This window comes from Pinus tabuliformis, chromosome 3_2 (assembly GCF_031772625.1).
Source record: "Pinus tabuliformis cultivar Carrire ecotype Pingquan chromosome 3_2, CPIR1, whole genome shotgun sequence".
NCBI lineage: Eukaryota > Viridiplantae > Streptophyta > Pinopsida > Pinales > Pinaceae > Pinus > Pinus tabuliformis.
The window spans coordinates 1,272,650,003-1,272,662,803 of NC_142302.1; positions in this window are offsets into that span (position 1 = coordinate 1,272,650,003).

The following is a 12,801-nucleotide window of genomic DNA, read 5'->3' on the forward strand; positions in this document are numbered from 1 at the left end:
TGGGAAAAGGTGGAAAAAATAGAAGGAAAAAAAATAAAGTTAAGTGTTTTTTATCACACTTGACCTTAAAGTTTTATGTTTTTTTTTTTAAATAGTTTTTTTCTTTCTTCATGAATCAACTCAAAGGTCACTATGTTTTGAATGCTCTAAAGCATGTCAGAAATGTAATGTTGTCCCATGTTTTCCCTGGTTTCAGGGATAAAATTATGAATTTTTCATATATATATATATATATATAGAGAGAGAGAGAGAGAGAGAGAGAGAGAGAGAATTTCATATTAAAAAATAATTGTAAATTGAAAAAGAAATGAAGTAGAATTAGATAATTGTACATGTTAAAAATACACATCAAGTAATGTTATTTATTTATTTATACATATATTTACAATTTTTTATATGGTTTTGTATAAAATTTTAAGTAATCTTTATTTATTTATACATATATTTATAATTTTTTATATGGTTCAAAGACCCCTAACCATTACTCCATAGAATATATAACCAAAGGAATCACTTTCTCTCTGAACTCAATTACATAGCCTAACTGCGAGAGTGTTGAGAGAATTGAACCTGTGATGTCTCAATAACAAAGGTGCTTTGTTGACGACCAATTAAACTAACCCTACATGTCTATTTTGAAATTTGGAATAGGCTTCAAAAAATTTAATCTAATTATCAATAATTAATACAAGGATGGTATCGATTTACTAAATATCCATAAAATATTTTTACTAGCGCACAAATACAAGGTTGGGATTTATTTCAAAGATAGTTATTTCATTTTTATTTCTAATTTAATTTTAAAAAATGTTATAAAATTCAATTAAAGTTATAAAACACATGAAAATTGATTGTGAAATGTGGTATTGATAAGTCATGGTTTTATTAAAAAATGTATTTACAAATTAAGAACTTTGATGATTAAGAATCTTGTTATATATATATATATATATATATATATATATATATATATATATATATATATATATATATATATATATATATATATATATATATATATATATATATATATATATATAAGTTTTTTTTTGGCAATGTGAAATATGTTATGAGGTGAGTGTCTTGATGCTTAGTCTCCCCGAATGTATGAATGTAAGAATGGATTTGCATATTGGACCATGACTTGAAGGTCTTATTGTAACCATTGAACAATATAATGCCATGTGTATAACTCCCTCACTTATTTTATGTGGTAATTTATGGATATGGTTGCAATATTCATACATTATTTTTAAATAGTTGTGTAGTGATTTTTTGTTTTTAAGCTTTGCAAGAAAGTCATCCAAAAATAAAATATTTGAAAATATCTCATACTCTCATAGATAGCATATTTACTATTAGTTATTTCTCACCATAATTTAATAAATCCTTTGCATAAAAAAATGATAGGAATAAGATGTAAATAAATATACTTACCAGCTCCCACCATTATTTATATTTTCCCTAGTACTTATGTAGAAATAAAATTGTTATACTAGTGGTTACAACTCACCAAAATTTATGCAAATCCTTGTCCTAAGAAAGAAATTAATTTATCCACTCCACATGTTTATTTATTATTTCCTGCCAAAGCAAGACTAGGATTAGATTTTCCTATTGACCACTATTAATTTAGCATTGAACAATGCACATTGTAATATTTCATGTCATTTTTCCTTTAATGTAAATGAAAAGAACTAAAATGCTTTATAGCACTAATCATACCTTTAAAAATTAAAGTATAATGAGATAAATGTAAATGTTGAAGACACATACTTTCCTAATGTTTCAAGTAAATAAGTATTAAAAATTTAAAAAATATTTATCGTGTAATTAGTTACTGAAACACTAAACTATACTGGAAAAATTTTAAATATTTTTTTACATATAAAATTGAAAAAAAAAAACTATTAGACAAATCATTTTTTCCTTTTTTTTTAATATATACATTTTTAATATATTTTAAATAATTAAAATTTAAAAAAAAAACAATATTTAAAAAAGTATTTTATATATTGAAATCAATAAAACAAATGTTTAAAGAAGACAATGTTTATTAATTTTAAACTTAATGCATTTGAAACGAATGAATATACTAAATAATATGTAGGTTGAATGTGTAAACTAGCACAACCACATTTACCAATGTCGTTGATATACGTCGATAGACATGTATCAACCACATTAATAATTATTATGTTTATTTTGTTAAAAGTCAACTATCTCTGATTATTAATAACTATATAAATAATAGCAACCATATTATTAGATATTTACAGATTTATGATTATTATATTAATATTATATTATATATTAAAATAATATTAACCTACTCTATAATATTTTATTTAATATTGTTTAATTTTAAACTATTTAATATAATTTAAACATTTAATAATAATATTAACTCATAATAACAATAGTAAGTTTAATTAAGAATAGTAAATTTAGACAAGAGATTGATATTATGAACCCAAGGGAAAAATAAACCCAAGCGAGTAATACTAAAATCCCAAGGGAATAATATTAAACCCAAGGGACTAATATTATAAACCTAAGGTATATAAACCCTAAGATAAATATTATAAATACTAAAATAAATATGGTTGATTTTCATGGTGAGACAATCCTTGTCACAATGCGACATTCAATCATGGTTGACCATGGTTGGCTATGATTGACAATGTTTGACCATGATTAATATTATAAACCTAAGGGAATAATAAACCCAACTGATTGGTATTATAAACCCAAAGGAATAATAAACCTAAGGGATTAATACTAAACCCCAAGGGAATAATATTAAACCCAAGGGACTAATATTATAAACCCAAGGTATATAAACCCTAAGATAAATATTAAAAATACTAAAATAAACATGGTTGACCATGATTTATTTTCATCTTAATAAAAATAATTAGTTTAGTAAATATGGTTGATATAGGTATAAGGCTACATTTTTATCTATGACACAAACCATTAATAATAATAATAATAATAATAATAATAATAATAATAATAATAATAGTGATTTACTAATAATAATTAATAATTAACATATAATTAATTAATTAATTATGATTAAATAATAATAATAATTAAATAATTAAATATTACTAAATATTAATAATATTAAACCCTAGGAATGTGAACCCTTAGATCAATAAACCCCAGGTACTGATATTATAAACCAAGGGGAATAATAAAACCCAAGGGATAAAAATTATAAATGTAATGTATATAATTCCTAACATAAATATTATAAACCCTAAAATAAGCATGGCTAACCATGGTTGACCGTGCTTGATTCCCATATAGAGAAAATCCTTGTCACAATGTAATGTTGGACAATGCTTAAACTTGGTTGAACATGATTGGTTTTCATATCAAGACAATCTTTGTCAAAACATGATGTTGGACAATGGTTGACCATGGTTGATTTCCATATTAAGAAAATCTTTGTGAAATGTAACATTCGACCATGGTAAACCCACAAGTCTATAAAGCTAAGGGAATAATATTAAACCCTAGGAATATGGACCCTTAGATTAATAAACCTAAGGGATTGATATTATAAACCCAAGGGAATAATAAACCAAGGGGATAAAAATTATAAACCCAAGGTATATAAAACCTAACACAATATTAATCATGGAATAATATTAAACCCTAGGAATATGAACCCTTAGATTAATAAACCCAAGGTATTGATATTATCAAGCCAAGGGAATAATAAACCCAAGGGATTATGACCCCAAGGGAATAATAGTAAACCCAAGAGACTAACATTATAAACCTAAGGTATATAAACCTTAAGATAAATATTGTAAACACTAAAGGAAACATGTTTGACCATGGTTGATTATCATATAGAGACAATCCTTGTTGCAATGCAACGTTGGACCATGGTTGACCATGCTTAACGATGGATGATTTTCATACCAATGCAATTTTTGTCACAATGCGACGTTCAACCATGGTTGAGCATGACTGATCATGGAAAACCATGTTTGATTACACAAACCATGGTTGACTATGGTATACAATGATTGACCATGGTTGACTATGATTATCATATTGGGACAATCTTTGTCACAATGTGACTTTGCACCATCGTTGCAATAATGATTGATTGTCATATTAACACAATCTTTGTCACAATGCGACGTTGGAACATGGTTAACCATGATTAACCATGGTTGACCACAAATTCTTTTATAAAACATGGTTGACCATGGTTGAATAATATTAAACCTAAGAGATTAATATTATAAATACAAGGTATATAAACCCTAAGATAATATTATAAACACTAAAATAAACATCACTGAACATGGTTGACCATGGTTGATTTTCATTTTGAGACAATCCCTGTCACAATGTGATGGTAGACCATGGTTGACCATGAATGATTTTCAAATCAAGAGAATATTTGTCACAATTCGACATTGGACCATGGTTGATTCTCATATTGAGACACTATTTGTCACAATGCAACATTTGACCATGGTTTGCCGTCATTGAATTTATAAAACATGGAAGTCAATGGTTGACCATGGTTAACCATGATTGATATTATAAACCAAAAGGAATAACATACCCTTGGGATTAATACTAGAAACCAAAGAACTATAAACCTAAGGGAATAATATTAAACCCTAGGAATGTGAACCCTTAGATCAATAAACGCAAGGTACTAATATTATAAACCAAAGGGAATAATAAACCCAACAGATAAAAATTATAAATGCAACGTATATAAACGCTGACATAAATATTATAAATCCTAAAATAGACATGGTTAACCATGGTTGATTTCCATATAGAGAAAATCCTTGTCACAATGCAACATTGGACCATGGTTAAACTTGGTCTATAAAGCTGAGGGAATAATATTAACCCTAAAAATATGGACCCTTAGATCAACAAACCCAAGGGATTGATATTATAAACCTAAGGGAATAATAAACCAAGCAGATAAAAATTATAAACCCAAGGTATATAAACCTTAAAATAAACATGGTTGACCATGGTTGATTTCCATATTGAGACAATGCTTGTCACAATGTGATGTTGGACCATGGTCCACCATCCTTGACCATTATTTTTTCATATCGAGACAATATTTGTGAGAAAGTGATGTTGGACCATGGTTTACCATGTTGGGTTTACGTATTGAGACAATCTTTGTCACAATGCAACATTCAAGCGTGGTAAGCCCAAGGGACTATAAACCTAATGGAATAATATTAAACCTAAGGAATATGAACCATTAGATTAATAAACCCAAGGGATTGATATTATAACGCCAAGGGATAAAAATTATTAAACCAAGTAATCTAAACCCTAACATAAATATTATAAACCGTAAAAGAAACATGATTGACCATGGTTGATTTCCAGATTGATACAATCCTTGTCATCATGTCATGTTGGACCATGGTTGATCATCATTGAATTTCGTATTGACACAATCTTTGTCATAACGCGACATTGCACCATGGTTGATTTCCATATTGCGACAATCTTTGTCACAATGCAGAATTCAACTATGGTTCACCATGGTTGGCTATGATTGACCATGGTTGACCATGATTAACATTATAAACCCAAGGGACTGATATTATAAATCGAAGGGAATAATAAACCCAAGTGATTAATACTAAAATCCCAAGGGATTATGAACCGAAGGGAATAATAAACCCAAGGGACTAATATTAAACCCAAGGGAATAATATTAAACCCGAGGGACTAATATTATAAACCCAAGGTATATAAACTCTAAAATAAATACTATAAACACTAAAATAAACATGGTTGACCATGGTTGATTTTCATTTCGAGACAATCCTTATCACAATGCAATGTTGGACCATGGTTGAACATGGTTGATTTCTATATCGAGACAATATTTGTCACAATGCAACGTTGGACCATGGTTGATCATGGTTGATTTTCATATCAAGACAATCTTTGTCACAAAGTGATGCTCGACCATGGTTAACCACGATTGACCATGGTTTACCATGATTGTCCATGATTATCCATGATTTTTATATGGATAAATGTTTTGTCACAATGCGACATTTGACAATGGTTGACCATGGTTGACTATGGTTGACCATGTTGATATTATAAACCCAAGGTAATAATAAACACAATGGATTGATATTATGAATCCAAGGTAAAAATAAACCAAAGCGAGTAATACCAAAATTTATGAACCCAAGGGAATAATATTAAACACGGGGGACTAATATTATAAACCATAAGATAAATATTATAAATACTAAAATAAATATGGTTGATTTTCATGGTGAGACAATCCTTGTCAGAGTGCGACATTCAATCATGGTGGACCATGGTTGGCTATGATTGACAATGTTTGACCATGAGTAATATTATAAACCTAAGGGAATAATAAACCCAAGGGATTGGTATTATATAACCAAGGAATAATAAACCTAGGGGATTAGTACTAAACCCCAAGGGAATAATATTAAACCCAAGGGACTAATATTATAAGCCCAAGGTATATAAACCCTAAGATAAATATTAAAAATACTAAAATAAACATAGTTGACACGACTTATTTTCATATTGAGACAATATTTCTCACAATGTGAGGTAGGACCATGCTTGACTATTGTTGAACATGGTTGATTATGTTTGACCATGGTTGAACATGGTTGATTATGGTTGACCATTGTTGAATAATATTAAATCCTGGGAATATGAACCCCTAGATCAATAAACACAAGGGATTCATATTAGAAACCCAAGGGGATAATAACTCTAAGGGATAAAAATTATAAACCTAAGGTATATAAACCCTAACATAACTATTATAAACCCAAAAATAAACATGGTTGACCATGGTTGACCATGGTTTATTTCCATATTGACAAAATCCTTGTCACAATCCGACATTAGACCATGGTTTACCATCATTGAATTTCATATCGAGACAATCTTTGTCAGAACATGACGTTGGACCATGGTTTATTTCCATATTGAGACAATCTTTGTCACAATGCGACATTCAACCATGGTTGACCATGATTGCCTATGATTGACCATGGTTGACCGTGATTAATATTATAAACCCAAGGGAATAATAAACCTAAGGGATTGACATTATAAACCAAAGGGAATAATAAACCCAAGGGATTAATACTAAAACCCCAAGGGTTTATGAACCCAAAGGAATAATATTAAACCCAAGGGAGTATTATTATAAACCCAAGGTATATAAACCCTAAGATAAATATTATAAACACTAAAATAAACATGGTTGACCATGGTTGATTTTCATATTGAGACAATCCTTATCATAATGTGATCTTGGACCATGGTTGACCATGATTGATTTGCATATCAAGACAATATTTTCCACAATGTGATGTTGGACCATGTTTTACCATAAGTTATTTGAATATTGAGACAATCTTTGTCACAATGTGATGTTCAACAATGGTTGACCATGATTTCCTACAGTTGATTTCCATATTGAGACATTATTTGTCACAATGCGACATTCAACCATGGTTGACCATTGTTGGCTATGATTTTAAGTGGTTGGCCATGATTACTATTATAATCCTAAGGGAATAATAAACCGAAGGGATTAGTACTATAAACCAAAAGGAATAATAAACCTAAGGGATTAACAATAAAACCCTAAGGATTATGATCCCAAGGGAATAATATTAAACCCAAGGGAGTTGATTTCCATATTGAGACATTCTTTATCACAATGCGACATTCAACCATGGTTGACCATGGTTGGCTATGATTGAAAATGGCTGACCGTGATTAATATTATAAACCTAAGAGAATAATAAACCCAATGGATTGATATTATAAACCAAAAAGAATAATAAACCTAAGGGATTAATACTAAAACCCCAAGCGATTATGATCCCAAAGGAATAATATTAAACCCAAGGGACTAATATTATAAACCCAAGGTATATAAACCCTAAGATAAATATTATAAACACTAAAATAAGCATGGTTGACCATGGTTGATTTTCATATTGAAACAATCCTTATCGCAATGCAATGTTAGACCAAGGTTGACGATGGTTGATTTTGATATCGAGACAATATTTGTGACAATGCAACGTTGGACCATGGTTGATTATCATATTGAGACAATCTTTATCACAATGTGATGTTCGACCATGGTTGACCATGATTGACCATGGTTGGCCATGTTTGATTCTATAAAACATTGTTGACCATGATCAACCTTCGCTAGCCAAGGTTGTTCACGATTGTCCATGATTTTTATATTGACACAATTTTTGTCACACTGTGACATTCGACAATGGTTGACCATGATTGATATTATAAACCGAAGGGATTGATATTATGAACCGAAGGGAAAACCAAGGGATTAATACTAAAATCCCAAAGGATTATGAACACAAGGGAAGAATACTATTTACCCAAGGGACTAATATTATAGCCCCTAAGGTAAATATTATAAAGACTAAAATTAACATGGTTGATTTTCATGGTGAGACAACCCTTGTCACAATGCAACATTCGACGATGGTTGAGCATGGTTGGCTATGATAGATGATGGTTGACCAAGATTGATATTATAAACATAAGGGAATATTAAACCAAAGGGATTGATATTATAAACCGAAAAGAATAATAAACCCAAGGGATTAATACTAAAACCCCAAGTGATTATGAACCTAAAGTTATAATTTATAAACCCAATGTATGTAAACCCTAAGACAAATATTAAAAACACTTAAATAAACATGCTTGACCATAGTTGATTTTCATATTGAGACAATCTTTGACCAAAAATATATGTCGCTTATCCATAGTTTAACATTGGGAATTCATTTTTTCTTATTTTTTATTATTATTTAAATTTATTTATCTGTAAGTTGATTGGTTGAAGTCTTATTACGGGTTGTTTAGGAACTTCCATTTCTATTAGTTACTAATTTTTGTTTTTAGTTTTATTTCCTTTTTATTTAATTTTTTGATTTTTTTTTGTTTTTCTATTATTTTCATTTCCATGAATGAAATTTTTTTCTCGATAATCGTCACTATTGTCCCACTTTCTGCTCTGTATTTCATGGAATTATGCCCATAATCATTCTCGGCTTCTTCCGGGCGGTTCCCAATTGTTGAAATTGCGGAATGATCGACCAGATTTGAGGAAAACCCGCACTCGATAAATCCATAGGGGTTTTTTCTTCGTCTGGCACTGACATTGAATCCCTTGGTGTTGCTTATGTCATTTCCATTGGTGGGTTCTATACGATTAGATATTTAGTGGAGGTTTTCATTGCAAATTCTGTTGGAAGAATCACCGCACCTCTATGGAATCCATAATTTCCACCCTATGGATCCTAGTTACTGGTTTGTAACATTTACCAAAACCTGTGGGTTTTGGTGTAACGGCAAACCTCCACATGGTATCAGAGCTTGGACCCAGGTTCAATTCCCCCAAGTTGCGTTTGAGGGGGGGTGTTGGAAGAATCACCGCACCTCTATGGAATCTGTAATTTCCACTCTGGGTGTAAGGACATGCGGCCCTTGACTTGCCCATCGGGTGAAGTGTGACCGCGGATAGAGACTTGAAATGAGCGTTCGGTTGAAGTGCGAACTCCTTGGGTGTGCGATAGTATGTTATGCGCATATGAGGAGTGGGCGAGCATGTATATATGCATGTGGCATGGTGTTAAACCGTATGGAGGCTAACCAATGATTGTGTGGAGCTGACGGAGGGTGAACACGTGTGTAGGAAGGCTGACATGATATTTGGGAGCTTTTGCGATGGCATGAGGGCTTTGGGTGAGTCGGCTGGGCAGCCTAGACTTCGCCCTATGTTGAGTATATATTGGGAGAGCGTGGAGCTCAATCGAACCATCAATAATCGCTCAACATCTTTGCTCAAACGAGAAGGCGCAGGTCTAGTGCGCAAAACTAAGGAGGAAGGCGTAGATTATAGATACGCCCATTCTTGGGCTTGGTTGCATGGTAGAGACTTGCTTAACTTGGTTGTGGGTGAAGGGTGTGGGTAGGAGTGCCCGGTGGTTGGTTGAGGGCATGCACGGGTGTGTGGCTCCCGATTTGTACGTAGGTGCCCGACAGTGAAATGGAGGAGCGTCTGGCTTGTGAAACGACTTGGAACGGGTGTCTTGGTGACTCGGGTGAGTGCCTGCCTGTCGTGCAAATGTGCACGGTGACTTGGTGAAGTGTTGAGATTGTGAACGGAGGTGTGTCTCGGGAAAAGTCACCCATGTGTGGCAACTTGGTGACGTGCCCAAGTTGGGAAAACAACATGATCATGTGACAAGGTGAACAAAGCGTTGGTGAGTCATGCAGCAACTATGCGAAGGCGCCGACGAGCTAGGCAATTGAGTTTTGCCTTGGATTGTAAATTTGGCTAAGTATGAAACTTGGTGTTTTCCAAGTATACTTGTAAAGCTTGTAACTTGTAAAAGATTGTATAACATATTATTAGGCAGACTCATTATTCAGGGAGCTGCCCCTCCCTTTATACTGTGCAATTGTGTTCTTCATTTATAATTGCTATTGATAATGAATGTGTATGGGTGTTCATTGGTATAAAGGATAACATAATAATACTTGGTTGCAAAACACAAACTAAGTAGGAGTAAGTGGTTAGGTGTAGTCCACGAACATAAGTATTGGTGAAAATAAAGTGTTCGGTGGTGCTGCACCTCGCTAAGAGTGGTTGAAAGACTACCGTGAGCTTGGGGGCGTGACAGTTGGTATTAGAGCTAGTCTGAAGACTTGGAGGAGTCTTGCAGGAAGCTGGGTGAAGCAGGTGTACATACACTTGACAGTTGGTGACAGTGAAGCAGGTACTTGCAAGTGAAGGAAGTTGTTTCACATACAAGTGGGACAAGAGCTGGTTCAGGTTGCAAGCATCTTGGTGAAGCTATTGAATGGTTGAAACTAGATCGCAAAGAAGAAGGAAGCTGTTAGCAATGGCAGCTGAATCTCAGGCTAGGTCTAGTCACAGTGTGCAGGATGCTACTATGGCACTTATGGAAAAAGTGTTGGAAAGGATGGAGGACTTGGAAGCTTTCTGGACTAAGAAGATGGACTTGATCGATAGGGATCAAGAGGCCAATTTGAAGATGAAGGAAGAGCTCGATGAACTCCGGATACAACACGAGTACACTGATCTTATGTGTACACAACTTGAAGTAAGGGTCAAGGAGGTTGAAGAGGCAAGAGACCAAGGTCTTGCAGAGATCATGGGCTTGCAGAAATCTCTTGACGAAGCCAGAAATGAGATCGCGGTGTTGAAGAAAGTCGTGAGGCATAACTCAGGTGGAGGAGTGCCTCATGTGAAAGTCAAGGAACCAGAATCTTACGATGGTACAAGGAGTGCGAAGACTCTTGGCAACTTGTTATGGGACATGGAGCAATACTTGGAACACTTGGGTCTATTCGATGAGGAGACAAAGGTGAAAGTGGCTGCTCAGTTCTTAACAAAGGATGCTAAGATGCGTTGGTGAAGGAGGATGGATTAGATTGCCAATGGCAGTGCTGGTGACATTACTTCATGGGATGAGATGAAGAAAGCTTTTTAGACCCATTTCAGTCCGTAGGATGAAACATGGGAAGCAAGGATGAGAATTAAGTTCACAAAGTAGACCGGGAATCTTCAGACATATCAGCGGGAGTTTGCAAGTACAGTTCCGGAACTTTCTGACATGGCGAAGAGGGATAAGGTGTTCAATTTCATTATTGGGTTGAAGCCTTGGGCACACAATGAAGTGAACAGGCGAAGGATTAGAACACTTGAGGAAGCTTTTGCTGCTGTGGACAGGTTGGTGGAGCATTATGATGAGACTTCTAATGATAGGAAGAAGAAGTCCGATAAGCCGAAAGATAAGAAGAAGGATGATGCCTCGAAATCAGATGATAATTCGAAGAAGAAGAAAGCCTTGAAGTGTTGGATATGTGCTGGACCACATACGGTGAAGAATTGTCCTTCTAAACCAAAAGTGCCTTCGATTTCACAATCTAATGTGAAGAATGAAGAAGCTTCTGTGGGGATGATGCAGATACTTGGTGTTGCTGCTGCTACAAAGGTGGTCTCTCAGAGGGATCCTGAGAGGAACAGTTTGGAGTATGTTCGGATGAAGGTTGGGAGTGCTGATATACTCACTATGGTGGATAGTGGGGCTTCTCACAACTTCATGGGTGAAGATACTGTGAGAAGAATTGGGCTGAAATTTGTACCGGTGAAGGCACATATGAAGACAGTCAATTCTCCTCCTGATAATGTTCTTGGTGTAGCTGAAAAAGTGGACACAACACTAGGTGAGTGGACAGGGAAGGTCGACTTCACTATAGTGTGGATTGATGACTATGAGGCTGTGCTGGGAATGGAATTCATGAAACAGTTTGATGCTATGATTGTTCCACATTTGAGGAAGTTGTACATTTACGATGGAAGGGAAGATGTACCCATTGGTGTACCAACCATTGGAGTGACAAGGCCTGATTGTAAGTTGGCAGTGATGCAAATGGAGGATGAGAAGCGGATGGAAGACATGAGTAAGTGGTTGTCTATGGTTGAGACAAAGCTTACCGAGCAGTCATTGGTCATCAGGACACTTTCAGATAGTATCTTGGATTTGTCAAGAAGGCTAGAAGTGGTCGAGGATGATGATGATGATGATGAGGCATATGTGAGGCCGAATGTCCGGGAGGAGGATCGGGTCACTTATCTACAGAGGATGGAGATAGAAGATCCTAACAGATGGATTGAGATGATTAGTG